Here is a 25,709-nt window from a genome sequence, read left to right on the forward strand (position 1 = left end):
TTATTGAGCACCTACTCTGTGCCAGATGCTATAGCGAGGGCTGGAGGGGATACGACCAAGATGCTGAACACGACCAATTTCTAACCCCGAGGGAGGGTGGCAGGCAAGGAGACAAGCAGTTGGGATGCTCGGATAAACAGAGTGTAGTTGTACCCTCGGCGGCTCGTGGAGGGGATGGGATGTCAGCCAGGCTTGGGAGAATCAGAAAAGGTTTTGTGGGGGGCTTCCCTGGTGGCGCGGTGGTTAAGAATCTGCCTGCCAATGCAGGGGACATGGGTTCAAGCCCTGGTCCGGGAAGATCCCACATGCCGTGGAGCAATTAAGCCCGTGTACCACAACTACTGAGCCTGCGCTCTAGAGCCCGCGAGCCACAACTACTGAGCCCACGTGCCACAACTACTGAAGCCCGCACACCTAGAGCCTGTGCTCCGCAACAAGAGAAGCCACCGCGATGAGAAGCCCGCGCACGGCAATGAAGAGTAGCCCTCTCTAACCGCAACTAGAGAAAGCCCACGTGCAGCAATGAAGACCCAACGCAGCCAAAAATAAATAAATAAAATAAATTAATTAATTAAAAAAAAGAGAGAGAAGGTTTTGGGGGAGAGGTGGAGTCTTGAAGGAAGGAGCGGAGTGAGCCCGAAGATGATCAAAGGGGTGGATGGAAAGACATTCTAAGTGGAGTTTACAGCCTGTGCAGGGCACAGAGGCCAGAAAGGAAAAGAGGTGGGAAGAGAGCAAGGGAGACCGAGAGGGCGAAGAGGAGTGAGGGAAGACCAGGGTCGGGGGATGTTGCTGAGCTCTCGCACGTCTGGGGAGCTGCCAGTTCAAGGTCAGGGGCGGAGGGAGATGAGGCGAGTAGTCAGGGCTTTTCTCTGCCGCAGCGTTAACAAGCCCAGTCCCTTCTGCTACTTCTCATAGGACACAGGAGGGTTTCTCCCCAGAAGTATGGGGCTTGAAAACCCCAGCTTTCCTCCTCTTATCTCTCCTCTAGAGAAGTGAGTTGTCTACACCACGGGTCCCCAACCCCCAGACCACAGACCGGTATCAGTCTGCGGCCTATTAGGAGCCAGGGCGCACAGCAGGGGCTGAGCGGTGGGCGAGCGAGCGAAGCTACATCTGCCCGCCAACCCCATTGCTTGCATTACCGCCTGAATCATTCCCCCAGTGGCCCCATCTGAGGAAAAACTGTATTCCTCGAAACTGGTCCCTGGTGCCAAAAAGGTTGGGGACTGCAGGTCTACACCACAGCCATCCAAGCACAGATGGAGCAGATGGATCCTCTCCGGCTGGGCAGCACAGATGTTTACACAGCACTGAGCCCAGTTTGCTGTGCTTTATAACAATCAACGCCTGGCATTTGTTTCGTGGAGTAACTAATTCTGCCACCGACCACTTCCTCTTCACTCTCGCCTGTTCCCCAGGAACATGCTCTTTTTATGTTGCTTTGTTTCCTTATGCCTCAAGTATAACTACTCAGCTTCTTCCTGCGGCTTCATTCTCTGAACCTAGGTCAATGTTAATCTGAGAGTCTTAACGTCCCCCTTCCCCCAGGCAACGTGGCACAATGGTAAGAAGAGTCTTCAGACTCAGAAAGATCTGAGTTTGAATCTTGGCTCAGCTAGTTATTAACTGTGTGACTGCAGGCAAGTGACTTAACCTGTCTGAGCTTCAATTTCCTCATCTGTGTAATGCTGACAATATCTATTCTTTAGAGCTGTGAAGAGCTTAGCTGTGAAGAGCTTAGCTAACTTAGGTAATGTCCTTGGTACATAGTAGACATGGGAGTATGGATGGCTATTAATAATAAAAACAACAGTAGTACTAATGATGATGATCTGGTACTTCTACTCACAGCCCTGGATCTACTGACTTAGAATTTCAGTTTTCCCATCTATTAAGTGAGGATAATAGCAATTATTTGGTAGAGTTATTTGGGGATCCAATGTGATAAAAATGTGTCAAACACACAGTGGGCTCTTGGAGCATGGGTATATCACTGCCTCCTCGCCCTCCAGGGCATCCTTCCCCTTTTAGCTGTCACATCCATCACTAGGCCCTTTCCCTCCATCTTGAGATGCTCCTGGCAGGGGTCTCAAGTGCTTTCTAGGCAAACGGCCTCTGAGATGAGGTTCTCCTTTTTGGATTGCCCAAGATGGAAGAGTCATTTTTTTCTGTCCCTTGTTTCTCTCTTGTTCTCTCTTGCTTGTTATAGGTTGAATTGTGTCCCTCACTCTCTCCCCAAAAAAGGTACCTTGCATTCCTAAGGCCCAGTACCTGTGAATGTGACCTTATTTGGAACTAGGGTCTGCAGATTTAATCAAGTTAAGATGAGGTCATCAGGGTGGGCTCTAATCCAATATGACTGTTGTCCTGATAAGAAGATAAGAGAAGCCACGTGGAGCTAGAGGCACACAGCGAGGAGGCAGCAGTGTGAAGATGGAGGGAGACTGGAGTTTTGTCACCACAAGGCAAGGAACACCTGGGGCTGCCAGACGCTGGAAGAGACAAGTAAGCCTCCTCCCCTAGACGCTTCAGAGAGCTCACAGCCTCACCAACACCTTGATTTCAGACTTCTGGTCTCCAGAACTGTGAGAGAATACGTTTTTGTAATTTCGAGGCAATCAGTTTGTGGTACTTTTGTTATGCAGCCCTAGGAGACGAACACACTGGCTCCATTACTAGTTTGAGTTCACATGACTGAGAGGTTTATTCATTTGTGAAACAAACATTCGTAAGCCCACCTTTAGGATTAACTAGTTGTTTATCCAAATTAGGGATGTATTATGCAATTATGTATAACATAAAATAGATCAAATGGAGTAAGGTTAGGCTGATGAGGAAGGGGAAAAAAACTGCTTAAGAAGACTCAAAACACTACCTTACTGATGGATAAGAGACAGCAACTTTCTGTAAGAGCTGGAAGGGTCTTAGTGAATGTCAGGGCGGGAAGAATAATAGGTCATGGTTCAGATGTCTCTGGGTAGCTGGCATTTTCGTGCTGATTTGATCTAAGACTCCAGCTTATGAAGAGATGAGGTTTACAGGGGTTCCCTGGTGGCGCAGTGGTTGAGAGTCCACCTGCCGATGCAGTGGGCCCGCGTACCGCAAAAAAAAAAAAAAGAGATGAGGTTTACAGACTAAAAATTAGACACAAGGTACAACTTTACTCCTGAATTAACTGAAGACTGAAAGAATAAAGCAAGCAGCTTGTCAGAACTTGCAGGCCAGCGTGAGATGCCGTGGTTTGAACAAAACTGAGTTGGCCTGTGTATGAATTACAGGAAGAAAGGAAGGAAGAAACTGAGCTCTAAGGCTATTTATTCCTTTTCTGCGGGACATGCTGAAGAAAAGATCGAGTCTCATGTCACAGACCCAGCAGGAAAACATGGGGCCAGATGGGGCTGAAGGGGTATGAGTCACCAGCATCCCGCTTCCAGGAGCTCCATATTTGGGAGCCCAGCAAAGGCTCGTCATGATTCTAATGGAGCTCTCTTGGTTCTGGGGCTGCTACGAGCTTTAGCCAAATGTGTGTAGGTCTTAAAAGTTAGAATGGATGGTAATGGCCTTGGACTCACACAGCCTCAAGTTTCAGGGAAAAATAGTCCTTAGAGCTCAGGGGTGGGGACGGAGGAGGAAACTGGGGTACACACTGTTGAAGGCATGAGCAGATCTGATGGGGACAGGCACGTGCCCACCGCCGGCCAATCAGAACTCTCCGTTGTCCTGGCCACAGAACTGGCTTAGGAATGGGCACAGGGCACACGTCAGCCCAAAGAGAGTCAATCTAGGGACTTTTGTACAAACTATATCGGGAATGAGATGCAGTCAGATGGATGGCTGAGAGAACAGTGTGCTCCCGGAGCTGCTGGGGGCATCTTGTTACTGTTGGAAGAGTCAGCTTGAGTGAGTTCAGGGATGGAGAGAGAGACTCAGTCCTGATGAGACTGAGCCCCTGTATCCAGCTGTGCCCAAAGCTCTTTTCTGTTACATGAGCCAATACGCTCCATCCTTTTATTTTCTTAAGCCATTAGCAGTTAGGTTTCTTTTACCGGCAACCTAAAGAGTTCTGACTAATACGCAGACCTCAGCAAGACACAATAGGACCACAGCACATACCACAAAAGTATATAGAAGCCAGACGGAAGATTCAACCTGTATGCACAGGGCATATTGGACCCGAGGGCTTGTAAAATAGAGAGGGTATAAACAGAGGAATGGTTACAAGAGTATTTTAAAACACAAAATGATGGTGTTATTTCTTTAAACCCTTCTGGAATTAGGGAATAAAGACAAAGTTCAAGAAAACATGATAATCTGAATCCTTGCAGTAATATGGCATCATTACCACCGCCACCACCAGCCTCATCATTTCATCCCAAAGGCAAGAAGTGTGGGTTTATCTAGGCTCCGACCTAGGGCAACCGACCCATCCAGGTTTGTCCAGTGGGACTCTCCCTGTTTGAAAACTGCAAGTCCCCCATTCTCTGGACTCCATTAGTCCCTGGACGGTGAGTAATGCCATGTTTTGGGGAGCTCCAGGTTTTTATAAAGCGTCACAGGGGCCCCTGCAGAAGGGGGCGGGGTGCCAAGTGACCTCTTCTGCTTTGGTCATCGGGGTTTCTCTTCTGTATGTTTTAAAAGTCGGAGATTTCATCAGGGGGAGGGAAACCTGCTCTCCGAGGGACCTCCCTCTAGAATTCCATGATTTATTTATTTTTGTTACAGGACAAATTGGTTCCCGCACCCGGCTGATCCTAAGTCACCTGGGAAACTTTAAAACGATATAGGTTCCTGGCTGCCACACCTGGAGGTTCTGACTCAGGTGGAATCGGGTGGAGCCAGAGGTCTGTATTTTTAAAAATCTTTGCAAGTGACATATACATATAAATTATTCACAAATGTCGGTATGTTAACAATCGTTAGTAATAAATCACTTTCCACACACCTCACCAATGGCTAAGACATACCATTGTTTGAGACACCATGTTCCAGTTCAGCTTAGACTTTCCCGGCACTGGGAGGGCTTGTGAAAACACAGCTCACTGGTCCCCACCCTCAGGCTTTCTGCTTCTGTGGGGCTGGGGTGACAGGGAATTTGCCCTTCCAAGACGCTTCCAGGAGGCCATCAACTACCTTGAGTAGCACCGTTGCAGACTGTAAGCTCAGCTGAGGGTCTAGTCGGGTCTCCTTAATCTTTGTTATCATTATTACTCTCTTATCTCCCCCTAGGACGGTAGTCTGTAAATTGTTGATAAATGAACACGTGGATAAATGTTTTACGGGCCTCAGTGACAGTGACTTTTCCACCAACTTCCTGAAGAATGCTGTGTCCTGCACCCCTTAGCATGTCAGAAAGGTGTCTGCTGGTTATCTAAGGAATATTGATAGTATTACAGGACCTCAGCTGAGGACGTGAGTGGGGACGACAGGATTTCCTGCTCTCAGCCTCAGGGGCTTTGTGCTGCATACAATAAAGTGAGGGCTGCCTCTATCCTGGGGCCTCCAGCCACGCCCACTGGACTCTCTCAAAGACTTCATTGTGCTTGTTTGTCACTTTCTAAGGCTGGTAGGTTTATTTTGCACCCACTCACTCCTTGCTGGCTTTCTTTAGCTTGTCCTCACATTTACGTTTTTAAATTGATTTCCTGGGACATTACCCAAGCATATTCTGGTTGCAACGATATTTTATTCCTGTGGGTAAACTTGTCATTATCTCTCTGGAAGCCTAAGAATGGCTATTCCAATCTCTGCTCAGGCTGTGCAGGACCCCTAACGATCCCTGCATCCTCTGGCCTGTTTGTTCTCTGTTGGTGCCGGCATAGCTGTAGGCACCTTGGCACTGTCTTCCCACGCATCTTCACTAGTTAAAGGAATGTTTCTTGGACTACAGAGATCTATGCATGGCTGCAACCCAGACCTCAACCCAGACACGCCCCAAACAAAGTTAGAAAGGAAGAGAAAGCCACTGACCATTATTAGCCACTAAATAGGGGAGCATCTTGTCCAAGTTCTGCAGGAACATTCAGATGGTGTTCAAGTGGCTTTGCAACTTTTATGTAAGTGCTTGAAATAAGAAACAGCACCCAGAAAAACAGTAATAATACTAATAATAGGATTTAAAGATTCCCTATTTATTTCAGATTCCTGCTACCATAATGATATTACAAACAGCTGCTTAGTTGGTATACTGTCTCGTTACCCTCGAGAAAATGAGTGTCCAAACGGGCAGGAAACAGAGAGCCTTCCTAACTTTCCTCCCTGATGAGAGGGTTTGGTTCTGATCAGAGTCGATACATGGGAGAAATAATCTCTTCTAGATCAGTTCTACATCAGCCTAGCTGAATGGCCAAGTCTGTGGCAATGAGCAAAAGCCATTCATTAGCCAGTCACTGTGGGTCCCGCCTCCAGAGCTAACTAGTCAACAACTAAAGGAGCAACCACTCTGCTATTTCATAATGTCAGCAGCATGACAGGGGCAATGCCTGTCTGATGCCATCCGTGGCAGAACTGCCAGCCAGTGAAGAACTGTTCTCTAGTGCAAACTGGTCTGGGAGGTTTAGAACGTTCCAGAACTTTTTGATGTTGTGTTCATGACATTTGTGTTTCAGGAAACGTCTCTCCCTGGCTGACAGGAAAATATCATGTTAGATAATAAATAAAACTGAGGATTTTTTTTTTTAAGTTTTAACTCTATTTGGAGAATTAAGTTACTCTAGGGGGAAAATGGGTATTTCTCTTGTAGATATATGTTTGTGTGTGTGTGCGTGTGTGTGTGTGTGTGTGTGTGTGTGTGTGTGTGTGTGTGTATAATCTAAATGCGACCCTGGTACATGGGCAGGAGGAGAAATTAGTCTGAACAATGGCAGAGGCACAGATACTCAAGGAATATTTGGGAAATTGCATAGGAAAAAAATAAAGTCTTAATGAACGGTGTTATGCTAGCTTTCTTCCCTTTTCGTCTTTCTCTTTTTCTCCCTCCCTCTTTTGTGTGTTCTGCCTCTTGCTTCTCCCTTGCATGTCTTAAGCCTTTCAGTAGCACCCTTGGGCCCAGCTACTGGCAACGAGAGCCACAACGAATACTTTGACCTCCATATTCTATGAGCTTCATTTCTTATTTTTTTCTAGACTCCATTATTTATTCCTCAAATTATACTATTAAACAACCCCAGTCACATTATTCTTTCATTTAATTCCCTTCTCAGTTTGATTTTCTCACTGGAGGAAAAGATTTGAGTAGGTGCAAAAATCTGGCACTGGGGTGACTATGGCCATGCAGGAAATACCCACCTACACACGTGGGCTAAGTGATAAACCGCCAAGCCCGAAGGTGAATCTCTTTTTTTAAATGGCAGTACATTAGGAATTGAATGTTAAAGGAACAGCCCTTTACTGACCAGTTACCATGTGTAGATTCCATACGAGGCTCTATGGGGGACAGAAATGACGAAGAAGTTTACAAAAAGCTTCATTTATTAGAAGAGGCAGATACATAACAATGAACTAAGCTAATGTGGAAATAAATTATTGCTCCAAGACTCTTCCTTTCATCATACTGTATGACCATATTGCAATAGCCATGGATAATGCACTATTTTTTAACTTAAATTTCTTTCCTTGCAAAGTTTCTCTTTTAGAATCAAACTATTGATGCAACATTCAAAGGATTCTGCTAGGCCGATTCCATTTCTAAATTTTTTTTTTTTTTTTAACTAAAAGATCCCTCTCAGTCAGCTGCAGTCAAGGACTCCAACTCAATACAGAGATTCCCTCGGTTCCGCCTAATAAAGTTGTGCCACAGTTGTCGACAGCACCTTCCCAGCTAGCTGATGGATACATCTGCTACCCATCCCACTGACAAAGCCAAAGACACAGAAACCTGGCAAAAGATGAAGTAGAGGGAATCCTGTGATTTAAGGAGAGTGATGAACTGGTTTGCACTGGGAGGAGGTGGGCAGGAGAAATGCCTTTGTCAGAATTTTTTGAAGCCTAAAAATGATTTACAATTGGATGATTTCAAGTATCAAGTGAAGATTCACTATCTAGATCTTATAAAATAAAATTCGTAGGGCATTTAGATACGTATTCTGAAAAATGAGAGACATCGACAAAGCATGCCTAACTGAGTAGGAGGGAAAGATTGTGGTAAATCCAAGATATGCTCATTTAGGGCATTAAAGTACTAGACCATGTCTACACTCTAGAAGTAGGTTTAATCAACGAGGATTCTGCACCATAGTGTGATATTACTTGTAGCTGGAGGAAGCTATGTCTTCAAAACAGCTACACTTAAAGGCTCCATCAGCTACAAGTCTGACAAGGGAGGGATCTCCCTGCCTAGCAGAGGTCTGAAGAATACTCTCGTTTCTGCTTGCATGAGTGAATAAACGCATGGATGTTTTTAAGTCAGGTAGATGTGAATTTAGATTCTTAGCTGTGTAGTCATTCTAAACCTCAGTAAATTTTTCCATTTAATAATAATGGCTAAATTTTTTTTAGGGCTTCCTAAGTGTAAAGCACTGTTGTAAGCAGTGGATATATTTTACTTCATCTCATTTCACAATAATCCAATGAGGTGATGTGCAAAAAAAGAGTTAACACAGCTGGCCTCAGGCTGCTGTCCTTAAGAAGCCTTGCTTACATGGTTGACCCTGAGCAGGCATCTGGGAACTTGGGTTTCAAGAGTGTTCCCGCCATTCCCTGAGAATTACTCACTGTACCTAACCATTTGTACAAACAAGGGGGTTTATGCTGAACACCTGCTCCCTCCCGGGAGTCCGGAATTTTGGTACGTGCCACACAGAGGGTACCCAAGTGACCGGCCCTCAGTCAAAACTCTAGCACTGAGTCTCCAGTGACCTTCCCTGGTAGACAGTACCTCACACCAGTCATAACTCGTTGCGGGAGGAATCGAGCATGTCTTGTGTGACTCCCTGGGAGATGAATATTGGCAGCTTCTGCCTGGTTTCCTCTGGACTTTGCCCTGTGTACTTTTCCTTCTGCTGATTTTTTTTTTTTCCACATCTTTACTGGAGTATAATCGCTTTACAATGGTGTGTTAGTTTCTGCTGTATAACAAAGTGCGTCAGCTATACATATACATATATCCCCATATCTCCTCCCTCTTGCGTCTCCCTCCCACCCTCCCTATCCCACCCCTCTAGGTGGTCACAAAGCACTGAGCTGATCTCCCTGTGCTATGCAGCTGCTTCCTACTAGCTACCTATTTTACATTTGGTAGTGTATATATGTCCATGCCACTCTCTCACTTCGTCCCAGCTTCCCCTTCCCCCTCCCCACATCCTCGAGTCCATCCTCTACATCTGTGTCTTTAGTCCTGTTCTGCCCCTAGGTTCTTCAGAACCTTTTTTTTTTTTTAGCTTCCATATATATGTGTTAGCATTCGGTGTTTGTTTTTCTCTTTCTGACTTACTTCACTCTGTATGACAGACTCTAGGTCCCTCCAGCTTTACAAAAAATGCTAAAGGAACTTCTCTAGGCAGGAAACACAAGAGAAGGAAAAGACCTACAAAAACAAACCCAAAACAATTAAGAAAATGGTAATGGGAACATACATACCGATAATTACTTTTGCTGACTTTAATTTGTATCCATTTGATGTAATAGATCTTAGCTGTGGGTATGATTGTATGCTGTGACATCATACTAGGATGATGTACATGTAAGTACATGTACATACATCATGTCTCACTAGGATGATTCATCCTGTGACTCATCCTAGTGAGACATTGAACCCGGGGGTGGGCTTAGGAACCCTGACACAGATGTGTGACATTGTTATTACCTCAACTTGAAAGGTGAGGAAGCTGATTCATGGAGAGGTTAAGTACCTGTCTTAAGGTCACACAGCAGGCACATGGCACAACCAGGATTTGAACCCAGGCAGTCTGGTTCCAGAGCCCTTGCTTCTGACCCCTACGGAGACTCTAGAATTATAGTAGCAATACCTCCTTCATTGGGTGATTGTGAGTCAAAGGAGGAGTGTTTGCTTAGAACATACTAAATGCTCAATTAAACTACTATTATTTTGTTATGCAACAGCCATCTATCCCTTCCACCTGCTAATCAGGAAATCTATCATACATTTCCCACAGCTCAATGACAAGTAGAATGTCTTCAAGAAGTTGAAACATCTATGAGGAGGAAAAAGGGAGGGGAATGGTATGGCACTCATCCCACTATTTTTAAAAAAAAATTTTTTTTGCGGTACATGGGCCTCTCACTGCTGTGACCTCTCCCATTGCAGAGCACAGGCTCCGAACGCGCAGGCTCAGCGGCCATGGCTCACGGGCCCAGCCGCTCCGCGGCATGTGGGATCTTCCCGGATCGGGGCACGAACCCGTGTCCCCTTCATCGGCAGGCGGACCCTCAACCACTGTGCCACCAGGGAAGCCCTCCACAGACCTATTCTTGCTCTGCTTTCAAAGAGAAACAACTTTTTGCTAAATGCCTGTTTTCTCTGCATCACAGCAAATGAATGGCAAGTTTCTATGATGGCTTAATTGGTGAATCAAGATGTCCTAGTTAGCGCTGGAGTTGGCTAAAGCACAGTATATCTACATGGTAGAATTTGGAGGGTAGAGGAAGATGCCCCTGTTTTAAAACCTCATCTCCATCTACTCCCCCAAATCCCCTTTACTAGAGAAGCAAACTTCTTATTTCATAGTAAGGAATATGACTTAAAACGTAACTAGCAGGAAAGTAATGGCTTGGCGTTCCACCAACTGAAATCAATGAGATCAAGTCCTTCCTTACAAGCACATTTTGATAAAAGTAAAATTGGATGGAGACCATGGATATCAGGTGTTTGAAAAGAGGACTTTGTCATAACAAGTGCCAGAAAAAGGAAATGGGATTTAGGAAGAAAAACTGGTGGTGGTACCCAAGGATCACTTCATGAATACAGCAGATGTTTCCATGGGAAATCTTGGCTTTTGGTGGTTAGCACTTTAAAAGCAATAGAGGAGAGATGAAAATAAACTTAAAAGCCTCCTAGTTTCAAGTAAATGCATTTTTCATCTAAGAAAAATCAATGTCTTCACACCAAAGGCATCTATGCTGTAAGGACCCACCACAAGGAGTTTCTTAGTCATTAGATGAATGTCTTTAAGCAAATGACTTAGTTAAAAGACGGGGGTTTCAGTGCTAGCCGTTGTCATATGATCACTTGCCTGACTTCACACGGTCTCCCCAGTTTCATTATCTGTAGAGTGGAGGATATAATAATACTCCCCAGTACCCCTGTGAAAACTAAATAAGTTGGTTGATGTGGGTCAACGTTCTGACGGAATTGTAAGTTAGTACCTAAATGTTAGCTATTAACATTTTGATCCAATGATGTGAACCAGCATCAAGATGGAAGAGGAAAAAACCAAACATAAGACAATGACCTAGTTTTCACTGTACCGGACGTCGGGAAAGGAGGGTCACCTCAGGAGGAGAGCCTTATAGAGCTAAATTACAAATGGAAAGGGTGCTGCAGTAAACTCACTACATGACTGGTCAAAATATTAGCCTTTCCCCATTGCAACCACCTTAATCCTTCCTCCTGGGTCTGTCTGGTTGAAATCACACACAGTGGTCTAAACAGGCAATGGCATCAATTAAGATTTAGGTCAGAGCCTCTGAAGTAGCTAGTGATTTAGTTTCTGGGGTTAAGGAAGACAAAAATCTTACCAATGGCTGGATAAGAATAACATTCCTTTCTAGTGTGATCATCCTACATCAAGGAAATGTTTGAAATGTAGGCAGTGTAGTATGACGTGCCTGCTAAAGTTATTATATGGTTGAACTTTTGAAAAACACAGCGGCACAAATGTGTTTTATCAATCTTTCCTGTTGGTAAGAATCTTGGAGAAAGCGAATTGGACTCATCTCCCAGTGCAGTTCACTCTAAAATGGATCATTGTTCGAAAGGACTCATTTTGCCCTGTTGGATTCCGGTCCATCTGCTTGGAGGCCCCTCTCCCGTCACCATCATTGTAACATCCTGTGCTTGCTCCCAGAATGCAGCTGACCGTCATTAGGCTCAGAGTAAGTTGCAATTAGCAAGGCTCTCAGCTTGTCTCCCAAGGAACTTATTTTTCAGCGGAAATTTTTGTAATGTTCCTGTCTGATTTTTTAACTCTTCCCTGGAGACCAAACTCCCCAGCTCAGTCCTTGGCAATGCGATTCTAAGAGTGAATGATACCATACCCTTTGGGACCAACTAATTACTGTGATTTCTTAAATTTAGCTACTAGCTGTTTTGGCATCTTCCACACAGTATCCCTTGCAAATTAATCCTGCCGAACTATGAAATGTCTGGCTTTTCTGTTTGAACAATCAGAGATTTACAAGACAGGATCTTGGCTCTCACAAAGCCTCTTCAGTGTGGTCAGGGGTAGTAAGCAAAAGCCTCAGTGTTTCAGGGACCCACTTGCATTTATTTACTGGGAGAAAGTGATAAGGTGTTTGCCAAGGTCACCCCATTCAGTGACCTAGGGGCTGCTCAAAACTTACCGTGGATAACCACAGCTGCTTTTCCCGTCTCCCCTGGGCCCACATGGCCATTTGCAAAGTTGAGAAGGAGAGATGGGGATGGAGGATAATCAGAAATCCAAACAGATGGAGGAAGGCCTTGAACTTAAAAGGCAAACGATGATGATTTATTTAACTTACAGATAAAATAAACATAATTTAATCTATCAACTATATTTATTCCTGTGATTTCTCATTAGCACAGAAAATCAAGAGTTGTCTATGCTTTAAAGGTTAATACAGGGAATTCCCTGGTGGTCCAGTGATTAAAACTCCAGGCTTTCACTGCAGAGGGTGTGGGTTCAATCCCTGGTCAAGGAACTAAGATCCTGCAAGCCACGTGGTGTGGCCAAAAAAAAAAGGTAATACAATGATTTTTTTTTTTTTCTATTTATTAATGACTCACTCTGAGGTAAATACTCGACCACTTGGGCACCTTACAAATCGACACAAATGAAACAAATGATCCCAGTAGTTTTCCGACTTTAAACTCGCTTGAAAAAAAGTTTCATGTTGGCAGGGACTGTTGGTCTTGTCCCCCTCAGTGCCCAGCACCCTGTAGGGACTCCATCAATATTCGCTGACTGATGACTGTTACACATGTGGGTCGACATGATAACGAAGGAAAGCTAACTTTAAAAAATCCTTCTTGTATTTCCTTTCAATAATGGTACCTCTGTGATCCTGTCTGTCACCTAGATAATGAGATATATACCATTTTGACTTTCTTTATGGAGGTTGAATTGAATTAAATTGGACTGTTCCATTCATCCTAGAAGACTTTTCTATATATATATTTCCACACTCGCCTCTTCTGGAATTCTCTTTTCTTGTCAAACCCTACTTATTCTTTAGGTTCCTTCTCATTTTTGAAAACTTATTCTCTCTCCTCTTCCTCCTACCGGCTAATAAGTATCGAGTATTTAATGTGTCAAATACTGCTTTAGATACTTGGTGTATATTGAACACTCAAAGCCATGTATTGACTCAGAACCTTCAAAACCAACCAGTGAGGTAGGACTGTTATTACCTCCTTTCTGCAGATCAGACACTGAGAAACAGAAAGGTAAAGTACATTGCTCAAGAGCACACAGCGGCTGGGTAGTAGAGGAGGGATTCTAACCCAAGCGGTTGGCTCCAGAGCTGCCCTCTTAAAGACTCCACCAGTTACTTCAGCCCTGCTGGATCTGCCCATTTTCTGAATTCCAATGATCACTTTTTTTTTTTCTTACAATATAGATAATAATGACCATTTCATTAAAAATGGGCTTATACTATACATTCCATTGTATCTGTTGTTTTGAATTTAGTTCACATCTTTTCATGTCTTGGTGTGTACATCATCTTTATTCTTTTTTTAACAGTAACATAGTATTTCAAAGTGCGGATTGCCAAAGTATAATGAGGACGTCACTGATGGACATTCTGATTGTGTTCATATTTTGAGTAACATGCACAATTTCATCTCAGCCTCAAAAGAAAAGAAACCTGTGCTCGGTTGAGCTCAACCTCAACTTGAGAGTGTTAGGCCAAGAAGATCATCTATGCTATTAAGAGATAAGTTATTCATCAGAAAGGAAATATGACACAGAACAGACCAGCACTTCTCTAACTGGGTATTCAAGGAATGCTATTGTTAATTGGTGTATGTGAAACAATACACCAATTACGCCAATGTTAATTGGTGTACGTGAAACAATCTTTTCCCTCTGCAATACTTTGTTTAACTATGAAATAGATATATCTCTCTGCTAAATCATCCTGGCAGGAACCCAGGAGGGCCAATCCCTGCATCAGAGGCCTGCTTAGAGTAAGATATTACACAAAAGCACGACTGAAGTTTCCCTATAGCTAAAGCAAACAGCCAGCAATATTTTCTCTGAAAAAAATGCTCAGGGCAAAAGTATTCTTTGCTCTGCTATATTAAGTGCAACTCTGTTTTTCAATCAAGCTGTGATTAAAATACTAGACCAGATTCAAATTTGCTTTCCTGTGGAAAGTCTGTTTTGCCTACAATATGTGCAGCCCAAGAGGGTGGGTTTCTTGCTTTCACAAAGGATTGCCAGGCCTGCTGCCCACTCGTCTGGTGGCAGCTCCCACCGGGGCTTGGGAGGGGATGGGATGACTTCCCCTTCTGCCCTCCCATGACCTGCACTTGGGTCAAAAGGAGCAGCTTACAGGTCCCCAGAAGTGCATTGGTGCCCGGATGCCTTGCTTCTTTGCTCAGGCCACTTTTTCTTCCCATCACAATCTCCTCATGCTTTTCTATATCCTTCCTATTCTACAAAGACCATCCTGAGTCTACCTCTCCTGAGCAGGCTTCCTGGCTTGAACGGTTTTTCTTCCCCTACATAGTAGGCTCATTCCTAACACTCACTAGGTCATTCATTCATTCATTCAACAGATATTTATTGAGCACCTACCAAGTGCTAGAGATATAACAGTGATAAAACAAGTCCTGCACCCACGGAGCTGGCATTCCAGGGGAGGAAACAGACAATAAGCAAATACACAGGTACTCCTATGTTAGGTGATAATAAGTGCAGGTAGTGGAGTGGGTGTGTGAGATGGGGATGGGGCTATTTTATAAAGCATGGAAGGGGAGGGTGGCATGATAAGGTGACATGTGACTCAAGAGCTGAATGGGGAAAGGGAGGGGCCTGATGAGAAAAAAGAGGAACCTTGCACCTATCTCCTGGAAGGTCCTTCTGGTTCAAAAGTCCTGAGTTGGGCACATGCTTGGCCTTTGGGGGAACATCAAGGAGGCCATTTAGCTACTTGTTAAACGTGATTTTTGGTTTACAAATGTATGCTCTCTCCTCAACTCAAATGTAAGATTCTTGAGAATGGGGCTTTATGTTGGAGATAATAGGTGACACATTTTGACATGCTTTCTTCAGTAAAATTCCACTCTTTGAGGTACACCACTTTGCAGTATACATCCTTGGGCCCTCTCCAGCCCTTACCTAAAACTTTGATTGGATTACTACCCCTAGCTTTTGGCAGCTCCAATATCCCAATAAAATACTGATGTTCTTAGAGTGGAGGTCAGGTGTGTGAGACTTCTATGCCTGCGGCCACTATAGCACTTAGCAAGCCAGCACAGATAATCTCATCATTTTAAGAAAATGGATTCTCAGTTTTAAACAATATGAAGTAACGCCTTATTTAATGCCTATCTTTGCTTCAGGCAAAAAAACAAAAATGCAAGGAAAAAAGAAACCAAGAAAGTAAACAACTTAAAGCAACCAAAGAAACAAACAAATACCGTCTAGTGGTCTTAAGTCTTCCCAAATCAATCCTTCCAAAATCACAGCGCTTTCATTCAGTGGTTCTTTTATCTGTCTTACCATAAAAATGAAGAAATTTTGAGAAAATGAAATACCTATGTACGAAATACCTTGGCTATTTTATTTTAAATACAGTTGTATGCAATTTGTTAATCCTCACGGCCATTCATAACTGAGTCATAGGTGCTTTTGAAAGCTGTATAATGGAGAGCATGTGGTGTACCGTTGTTGAAATGTGTTTATGGTCGTCATATAACTCACAACTCAGGTCCCTTGTCAGCCATAAGGTCCATGAAGACACAACCTCACTAAATCCAATACTATACTACAAGGAAAACTGGATTTGATGGACTCGAGTCATATTTGCCGTGCTTCTTGAAGGCATGAAACCTACTGTAAGTGGTTTTAATTCCTTGACCACTTCCCACATATGAGCTCCTTGAGGATGGGGACTTTACCTGCTTGGCTTCACTGCAAGATCCTCAACACCAGGCACAGTGCCTGGCCCAAACGGGGCTCTTAACAATTGTTGAATAAATAACTGTTAAGTTATTTTCTAAAAGGAGATATGTTATCTGTGATGGTTAATTTCACGTGTTACCTTGGTCAGCCCAAGATACCCGGATAAGCGGCACTATTCACAATAGCCAAAACATGGAAACAACCTAAATGTCCATCAACAGATGAACGGATAAAGAAGATGTGGTACATATATACAGTGGAATATTACTCAGCCATAAAAAAGGACGAAATAAGGCCATTTGAAGCAACATGGATGCAACTAGAGATTACCATACTAAGTGAAGTAAGTCAGAAAGAGAAAGACAAATATAATGCCATATGGTATCACTTATATGTGGAATCTAAAATATGGCACAAATGAGCCTATCTACAAAACAGAAACAGACTCACAGACATAGAGAACAACAGACTTGTGGTTGCCAAGGGGGAGAGGGGCGGGAGAGGGAAGGACTGGGAGTTTGGGATGAGCAGATGTAAACTATCATATATAGGATGGATAAACAACAAGGTCCTACTGTAGAGCACAGGGGACTATATTCAATATCCTGTGGTAAGCCATAATGGAAAAGAAATTAAAAAAAAGAATGTCTGTATGTGTATAACTGAGTCACTTTGCTGTACAGCAGAATTTGGAACAACATTGTAAATCAACTATACTTCAGATAAAAAAAAAATTAAGTTAAAAAAACATACCCAGATATTTGGTCAAACATTATTTCAGATGTTGCCGTGAAGTTATTTTTTTAAGTAGGATTAACATTTGTAGACTCAGAGCAAAGTGAGAACCCTCCATACTCTGGGCGGGCCTCATCTAATCAGATGACGGCCTTAGGAGAAAAAAGACCAACTTCCGCTTTGAGTAAGAGTTCTGCCAGCAGACTGACTCTGTGCTCAACCGCAACATCACATCTTCCCTGGGCCTCCAGTCTGCCAGTCTACTCTGTAGATTTTGAACTTGCCAGCTTCCATGAATGCATGAGTCATTTCCTTAAAATTAATCTCTCTTTATATGTACATATATACACACATCCTACTGGTTCTGTTTCCCTGCAATATCCCTTAGTCTTTTCCTCTCTCAGTGAATTAGTCAATATATAAATGTAATTTACCAGGAAGTATCCTCAACCACCAAGACCCTACAGTCAACGAAGCCAGATCAGTGACACAACCCCTGACACTAGCAGTTGACCTCAACTTCTCCACTCTGGTGGAGGGATAGAGGACATTACCTCCTCAATGTTCTGTCTCTCTTGTGATGTAAAGCCCTGCATATTTTCCCTCTAGAGAAACAGGTGCTAAGAGAACACAGAACTTGCTACAGCCATGCTGCGATGCTGTTATGTGAGAAGGCACAGGCTCACTACTGTGTTTTTTGGGGAAAATACTTGCCATGGTTATGCTGAGCCACTGATAGTATCACTTCCTCTAAATATTTCCACTCTTTACAAGTGAAGCTGTGGGTGGGGAATTTCAGAGTCACGGAACTAGTCCAAAGGTTATGAAAGGTTCACGGACACGGTACCATTTGATGATGACTATGTGCTCATTAGTCCCATATACTCTAAGGAAAAGATGAATCTAAAAATACATCAGTGGGGGCTTCCCTGGTGGCGCAGTGGTTGAGAGTCCGCCTGCCGATGCAGGGGACGCGGGTTCGTGCCCCGGTCCGGGAAGATCCCACATGCCACGGCGTGGCTGGGCCCGTGAGCCATGGCCGCTGAGCCTGCATGTCTGGAGCCTGTGCTCTGCAACGGGAGAGGCCACAGCAGTGAGAGGCCCGTGTACCGCAAAATAAAATAAAATAAAATAAAATAATAAATAAATAAAAATACATCACTGGGAAGGCGCCAGGGGAGTTTTGGATGAAATGTGGACTCTTCAGGATCCAGCAATGTGGTTAATACTCATGGTGGTCATTTGCTGCTTGGGCAGAGGATGCTTTTGAAAACGAAGTTTCACACAGATCCTTGCACCAAGGGTTTATGCGGTAGGGGAAGTGGCCAGCGAGAGTGAAAGCTTTCCTTAATGTGCCCACAACCAGCACATTTCTCCACCCAGGAGTCCTTTTTATTTCTTCTTTTCCTCCATTTAAGGCCCCTTTCCTCCTTTGATGTCTTTTTCCTTTTGGCTCTCAAGTGCCTAATTCATTCACCTTTTATCCCCAGTTAAAACCTGTTTCTAACATGTTTAGAGACGTGCATGAGAGACGGAGACATTTGGGAAGCATTGTGCCTTCCTGCAATCATACTCCAAGTCTTCATCTTTGGCAATGACCTAGCACTGTCAACTGATAGAGATGATAAATACATTGTCACTTGTTTACACAGCAGAATGCTCTATAGCCTTGAAAATGAGTTGTCAGTATTTACACCGACATGGATAACCCTCCAAAACAACGTTGAGCCACAGAGCCAGTTACGGAGGAATGCATATGGTACGATTACACGTGTTTAAAGTTCCCAAACAGGCAGAAATCCACTGCATATACACATAAACTATATATAAATGAATTTATATATAAATTGCACATACACATATGCATATATGTATACATATAGGCACATGAGGCCAATCTGAAAAGTAACGGAATGTGATTAACACAAAACTTAAGACCGCAGTTCCTTTCAAGGGTTGGGAAGGTGGGCAGTGGGTACACGTGTGTTTGTTTTCTTATTTTTCCTATTATTTGGAATGTATGTACACATTACGTGTACCTCTTTGTAGTATGAAATGTTTCGCGTTATTTAACAATTTTTCTAAAATGAAACTTATCTGGATTATCAACTCTCGTTTACCACCTTCCTTGGAAAGTGGAGGGAGGGCCTTGGGGGAGAACAGCTGCCTATAGAAATTAAATAGAGTTGAGTTATAGACCTCCTTTAATCAAAGCTTCTGATCTGAAGTGAATGTGAAAAGGAATGTGGATGCATTGGCATCTCTCTGCCTGTTACCTTATTTCACCTCTGCGAGTTACTCTGAACCCCCAGGGTTTGTCCTCAGGGCAGAACTACCCTGCATTGGAGCCTGGGGCTGTGTCAATTTCAGGCAGTCTTTCCCATCACTGCCTGGACATTTGGGAGCCATTGTGGTCGCAGTGAAGTTGCTTATTTTGATGACCAAAAAGCCTGCAGCACGCAGGGTGGCTTGGACACTCCCTTCCGAGGACGTCCAGGCCATTCCTGGCCCTGCAGCGTTTCCATATCAAGTGTGCCGCCAGTACAATGAGTACCATGATTCTTTTCTTTAAACTGACTCACTTTTAGGGTGGTGGGGGATGGTGAATTGGGGGAAGGTGGTCAAAAGGCACAAACTTCCAGCTGTAAGATAAATAAATACTAGGGATGTCATGTGCAACATGATAAATATCATGAACACTGCTCTACGTTATATAGCAAAGTTTTTAAGAGAGTAAATCCTAAGAATTTTTGTCACAAGGAAAATATACTTTTTTCGATGTCTTTAATGTTGTATCTATATGAGATGATGAATGTTCTACTATAATAATCATTTCATGATGTATGTAAGTCAAATCATTATGTTGTACACCTTAAACTTATTCAGTGCTATATGTCAACCATATCTCAATAAAACTGGAAGAAACAAAGAAAGAAAAATAGACACTTTTTTGAAAATTAAAGACATATAAATTAAAAAATAAAAACCTACTTTCATGCCACTCCTGCAAATAAAAAAAACATTGCCATTGTTGTTACTAGAAGGTAGTCATTAAAAAAATAAATGCAGGAAGACGAAACCATGATACTAAATTTTAGCTAGCTACCATTGCCTGCTGATGGCTTATAGCCTGAGGTCTACTTTCTCTTTGTGCCAAAGGTAAATGGCCACAGGTCAGAGGGGTCTTTAGATCAGGCCTACGACAGAGGATCAAAGAGAGAAATGGAAAAGATTTCTCTGTATGACAATGTCTAGTGACTCAATGTGATTAAATGCCATATCTGGGTACCACGTACCAGATCAAATTATCATATTGTGTCCCACACTTTGGAACTTTTGATCAAATGAGTTTATGGGGAGACAGAGAAGCAGAGGGAAAGTGGAGGAGGTTTGCGGTAGGATGTGTCTTCACGTGGTGTAGTTTCGTACAGGACAGGATAAGTCTAAAGGAGCTTCCCCATGCTGGTACCTGGGTCCTTTCTCCAAGTGGGACCTCACAAGGGAACGAGAAGGACCCTCCCCCCACCCCAGGGCCCTTGAGTGGATATGAGGTGTGTTGCAGGGAGGGAAGGGTGAAAAGAGGAGAGGAAAGCCATAAAGGGCACATTACCAAGCCAGCTACCACTGTGGGCAACTGAAGTACAAGTCCAGGTGGAAATTTTGAGAAAAGGTGAAAGACTGTCTTAGAGTTATTCCACTCGGGCCCAAGGAGCTGGGATATTTACAGCCCATTAGAGAGTTAATTTCTGGACATTTTCATTTGTCTTTGGGCAATTACAGTGACCCTACCTGGCCTGGAGAAAGCCTTCAGGTCATGAGAGAAAGGTGCAGGCTGTTAGAAGTCAGCCCAGTCCTGCTGAGGCCTGAAGGATGTAGGCAGGACTCTGACTGCTTCTACTATGCCCCTTCCCTGCTAGATACTCTAAAAATTGTTACCACATTTAATCCTTACCCACAGTCCTTCCCCACAGCGATTAATTTCCCCTTATTTACATATAAAGGAAGAGGCACCAGGAGTTATATCATTTGACCAAAGTCATACAGTCTGTATTCTCCTGCACCTCTGGTTATACCTTTCTAGTCTTCTTTTTCCTTTCTTTTTTAAAAAAATATTGAGGTGAAACTCACATAATGTAAATTAGCCAATGTAAAGGGAACAATTCAGTAACAGTCAATATATCCACAGTGCTGTGCAACCACCCCTTCTATCTAGTTCCAAAACATTGGTATCACCCCCAAAAGAGGCCCCATACCCAGTAAGCAGTTGTCCCCCATATTTCCCTGCTCCCAGACCCCAATCTACATTCTGTTTCTATTGATTTACCTATTACGGACATTTCATTTAGATGGAATCATACACTTTGGGGGCCTGGTTTTTTGAGGTTCATATGTTGTAGCATGTATCAGACCTTCATTCTTCTTTTTTTTTTTTAACTTATTTTTGGCTGCTTTGGGTCTTCGTTGCTGCGTGCAGGCTTTCTCCAGTTGTGGCGAGCAGGGGCTCCTCTTCGTAGTGGTATGCGGGCTTCTCACTGCGGTGGCCTCTCCTGTTGCGGAGCATGGGCTCTAGGTGTGCAGGCTTCAGTAGCTGTGGCGTGCAGGCTCAGTAATTGTGGCTCGCAGGCTCTAGAGCACAGGCTCAGTAGTTGTGGTGCATGGGCTTAGTTGCTCCGCCACATGTGGGATCCTCCTGGACCAGGCATCGAACCTGTGTTCCCTGCGTTGGCAGGTGGACTCCCAACCACTGCGCCACCAGGGAAGCCCCAGAACCTTCATTCCTTTTTGTGGCTGAATGATATTCCATCGTATGGTTATACCAGAATTTATTTATCCATTCATCTGCTGATGGACATTTCAGCTGTTTCTACTTTTTCGCGATTGTGAAATCGTGCTGGTATGAAAGCATGAGCCCTGTTTTCAGTTCTTCGGGGTATATGGCTAGGAGGGGAATTGCTGGGTCATGTGGTAATTCTGTGTTTAACTTTTCAAGAAACTACCTAGTCTTCTTAGAGAGTTCATTCTCCTCTCCCTCTATTTAAATGTTAGGATTTCTTGAGGTTCCTTCCTAAGCCACCCCCCTCATTTCTCACTTGATATTCTCTCTCAAGGATGTTTCATCCATACCCATGGCATCAATCAGCATCTATACGTTCAGGATCCCCAGGACACTGCTCTGAGTTCTAGACCAGCATGTCAACTGCCTGGCTGACATCTGCCTCTGGATGTGTTCAAGGCCCTCCAGAATCATCCATTGCAGAACGGAACTCACGCCAGGCCCGGCCATTCACCAGCTACTCTAGTCTCTGTGAGCGGCAGGCAGCGTCGACATCCACGAGGTCGCCCCAGCCAGAAAACGGGGGAGCGTCTCAACACTCCCCCTGGGATCTCCTCTCCTATTTACCCCCAAGTCCTGTTGATTTTCCTTTCTTGATGACTCTTTATCTGTCTAGCTCCGCCTCTACTGCTACCACCCTTGTCTCGTCTGTACTCCCACTGATATCCTTGCTTGGCTGACTTCATCAGCCTTCTAACCAGTCTCCCTGTCAGCAGGTGTGGCCCGTCCCGTCCACTCTCCACACGGTAGCAAAAGGGATTTATTAAAAATGCAGATCAGACCACGACACCCCAAGTTTCTCCACCAGTTTTAGAATAAGCAGCATCTTCACCGCTGCCTCTTTCTCTAGCCTCGTCCTGAGCCACTCTTCTCTTCCCTCTGGCCACACTGGCCTTAATTTAGCTGGACAATTCGGGTCTCCCGCCTCAGGGAGCGCCATAAGCTGCTCCCTACACCTGGCACTAGCCAGCCCTTTGCCTTATTCACGCCTGTTCTCCTCCAGTTGTCGTGGCCCCTGTGCTATGGAAACCTCGCTGACGCCCAGACAGATCAGGCTCCCCCGCGATGTGCTCTGGTCCTCATTGCACTTGGGTAATGATTAATCAACAGACTACAAGCTTTTGGGGGGCAGGGCAATGTCAGTTTTGCTCCATCTTACTTAAGTTTTGACTTAAAAGTGGCTTCCACACCGTGAATACTCACTAGAGACTTGTACAATAATTTAGTGACCTAATTCACGAGAAACGGTGGAGCTCTAACATGAAACTGAGTTCACACCCTGCCCTTTCCACTGCTCCCCTTTGCTCCATTCTTAGAACAGAAATGTCCTTAAAAATAAGCAAACTTGGGAGCAAACAGAAACAAGGAGGAAAACCGCTTGGCTGGTTCCCAGGGTTCTGTCTGGAGGATAGTTCTTCACACCCACTTCTGGGTGGGAAACCAGCTGCTGGGAGGAAGGGAGGGGCTCTCCAGGCAGGAGCTGAAAAGACCAGAGCCCCCGCCCTCACCTCTGGTCACTAGCTCCAGGACTAGCCTGCTCACCAACCTCCTGGCAGCTTGAGATAGCATCTGACCCTTCTAGAAGGGCCTTTCCTCTTTAAAGCTGTATGTATTCTTCATTTTGAAGTAATTTCAGAAAGATAAAAAGTTGCCTCAAGTCTCTTGCGGAAGAAAGGCAATTGAATGAATGAACACATTAAATGGATTAATAAATACAGAGAAAAGTAAGGGTGGAGCTGTTCGGGTGGCCCAGTGTGGACACAGAGAACAGTGTAATTTGTCCCCAACCCCTTAGAGGGGATACTAATGACCCATTCTCTGCAGAGCCTGGACACACACAGAGTCTGATTCTCATCACTTCTTGCCCCTCCGTCATTCCCATAGAGGCTGAAAACGACATCATAAATGACTCTAATCCACCATAAATTGTAAGTGACAGCCCACACTTAGAGGTTCTGAAATAATTAGGAAAAGGAAAAGCTCAGGGTCATTTCAGGTAAGCTCTCCGGGCCCGGTAGGAAGGGGGAGGAGCGAGGCCGGTAGGAAGGGGGAGGAGCCATGTATTTTACACACCAGGAAGCACCTACCCAGGAAGATATGAAACTAGAATCACATAGGTTTTAAGTTGCACTAAAGCAGTGCCTCCGGGTCAACCTGAAGGGGGAGACTCTTTCCTCCTGAGGCCTGTTGAGTCCCTCCCAGAAGCTGCAGATAAGGGCGCCCCCAGCAGGGAACACAGCTGGTTGTCTGACACCAGCTCAGGAAGTCAGAGTCTGAGCGAACCCCCCCGCCTTCCCCTCAGGCCACAGCAAGTGTCTGGGAACTCACCCCGGGCGAACGGCTGCGGGATCCTCTGGTTGGGCCCTTGCCCTCCCTCTGGGCGGGCAGGCAGGAGGTGGTTGGCTCAGTCCTGCCTCATGGCCGTGCTTCTGTGTTGCTGCAGCCACTAGACTTGCTTCTGAAGGCAGCTGTGAGCATTTCCCCACGGAGCAACTGCACATGCAGACTGTGAATGGTGACCTTGTGGGTGTTTTTCCTTCCGGTTGCTGTGAAGTGATGTTGTCTCAGTTCATTTCCTCTCTGTGCATCTTTTTTTTTTTTTTTTTTCCTCTGTCAGACCTCCTGATATGCTGAGGACCACTGGTTGTTTAGGGACAGGCGAGCCATCTAGTTCTGATCGGCACCGTTTGCTGTTTTGAGAAAGAGATCTTTAGATTAGGATCACCATGAAATTCTGTGGGATGTACTTTTTAAGTGGCACAAGCACCTTTCTAGGCTGCACTGAGGCAAAAATTAGGTTTTTCAAGACCAATCAATTTAGGATTTTGTGGTTTTATGAGCTCAATATGTTCTAAAGAGTTCTACTATAAATTGACACGAAACATCCTTTCATTTGACAAGTATTTACTGAGCCTGTACTCTGTGTGCTGGGGGCTAGGTACCCAAACAGATCATGTCTATGTACAACGTGATATAGAAGCCTAGATTTGATTATGTGAAAGGGAAATTGAAGGGATTTCATCCCAAACCCTCGTCTTCTTCCAGCTGGGCATTTGAGTAGCAGACAAGGGGATGTACTCTGAGACTGACCACCTGGGTTTGAATCATGGCTCTACTCTTTAAACACTTTTGATCCTTCCGTGCCTCAACTTCCTCATCTGTAAAATGGGAATAATAAAAGGGCTGCTGTGAGAATTGAATGAGTTAGTATATGTATCCAAAGAGCACCTGGCACAATAAATAAGTAAACAGCATATGCGTGCTTACCATTATTATTGGTGGCAAATTATACATAACTTCAGTCCTTGGTTTTTTTTCCTTTTCTGCCCCACTTCCCACCCCTTGCTGGTGCCTAGGAAATGACTTGGGGGCATAGAGGATTGAGGGAAGAGGGAGGTGGTTTGAATGACTGATATTCCGAAATGATGTGGTGGTGACTGATGTTTCTGCTCCTGCCTGCTCCAGCCCCGAGACAAGGACAGGGCTGTCCTTGGCCTTCCCCTCATCTTTACACTCTGTTCATGTTGTCTGTTGCACTCTTGTGACTTCTGTTTTCTTGTTGTTTTGTTTAGTTTTAATTTCCTGTAATACTTCTCTGAAACTCAGATCCACACGTTATTTATTTTTAAATGTCGAGCTGGCCTGAATCATGCTAAGAAATACTCTGTCCGTAAACAGATGCTACCTTTAAACAAAGAAACAAGAACTCAGCTCAATGCCTTGTGCAATTGGGACTTTATAAATACATCAACAATAAGAAGATCTACATTAATCTTTATACATGTACATAATTAGCAAACTTCATGGTACAAATACCATTAAGGTACTCCATTTTTTTTCATTCTCTTCCC

General features: G+C 44.2%; 1 protein-coding gene across 1 annotated transcript in view; it reads right to left on the reverse strand.

Moving 5' to 3' along the window:
- The window catches only part of NEDD9 (neural precursor cell expressed, developmentally down-regulated 9), a 195,063-nt gene that overhangs the window by 164,468 nt on the left and 4,886 nt on the right, over nt 1-25,709 (reverse strand). The window contains exon 2 of the mRNA XM_033863826.2: nt 24,187-24,548. The gene's annotated coding sequence lies outside the window, so the exon portion shown is untranslated. The remainder of the gene's footprint in view (nt 1-24,186; nt 24,549-25,709) is intronic.

Source organism: Tursiops truncatus, chromosome 10 (genome assembly GCF_011762595.2).
Source record: "Tursiops truncatus isolate mTurTru1 chromosome 10, mTurTru1.mat.Y, whole genome shotgun sequence".
Classification (NCBI taxonomy): Eukaryota; Metazoa; Chordata; class Mammalia; order Artiodactyla; family Delphinidae; genus Tursiops; species Tursiops truncatus.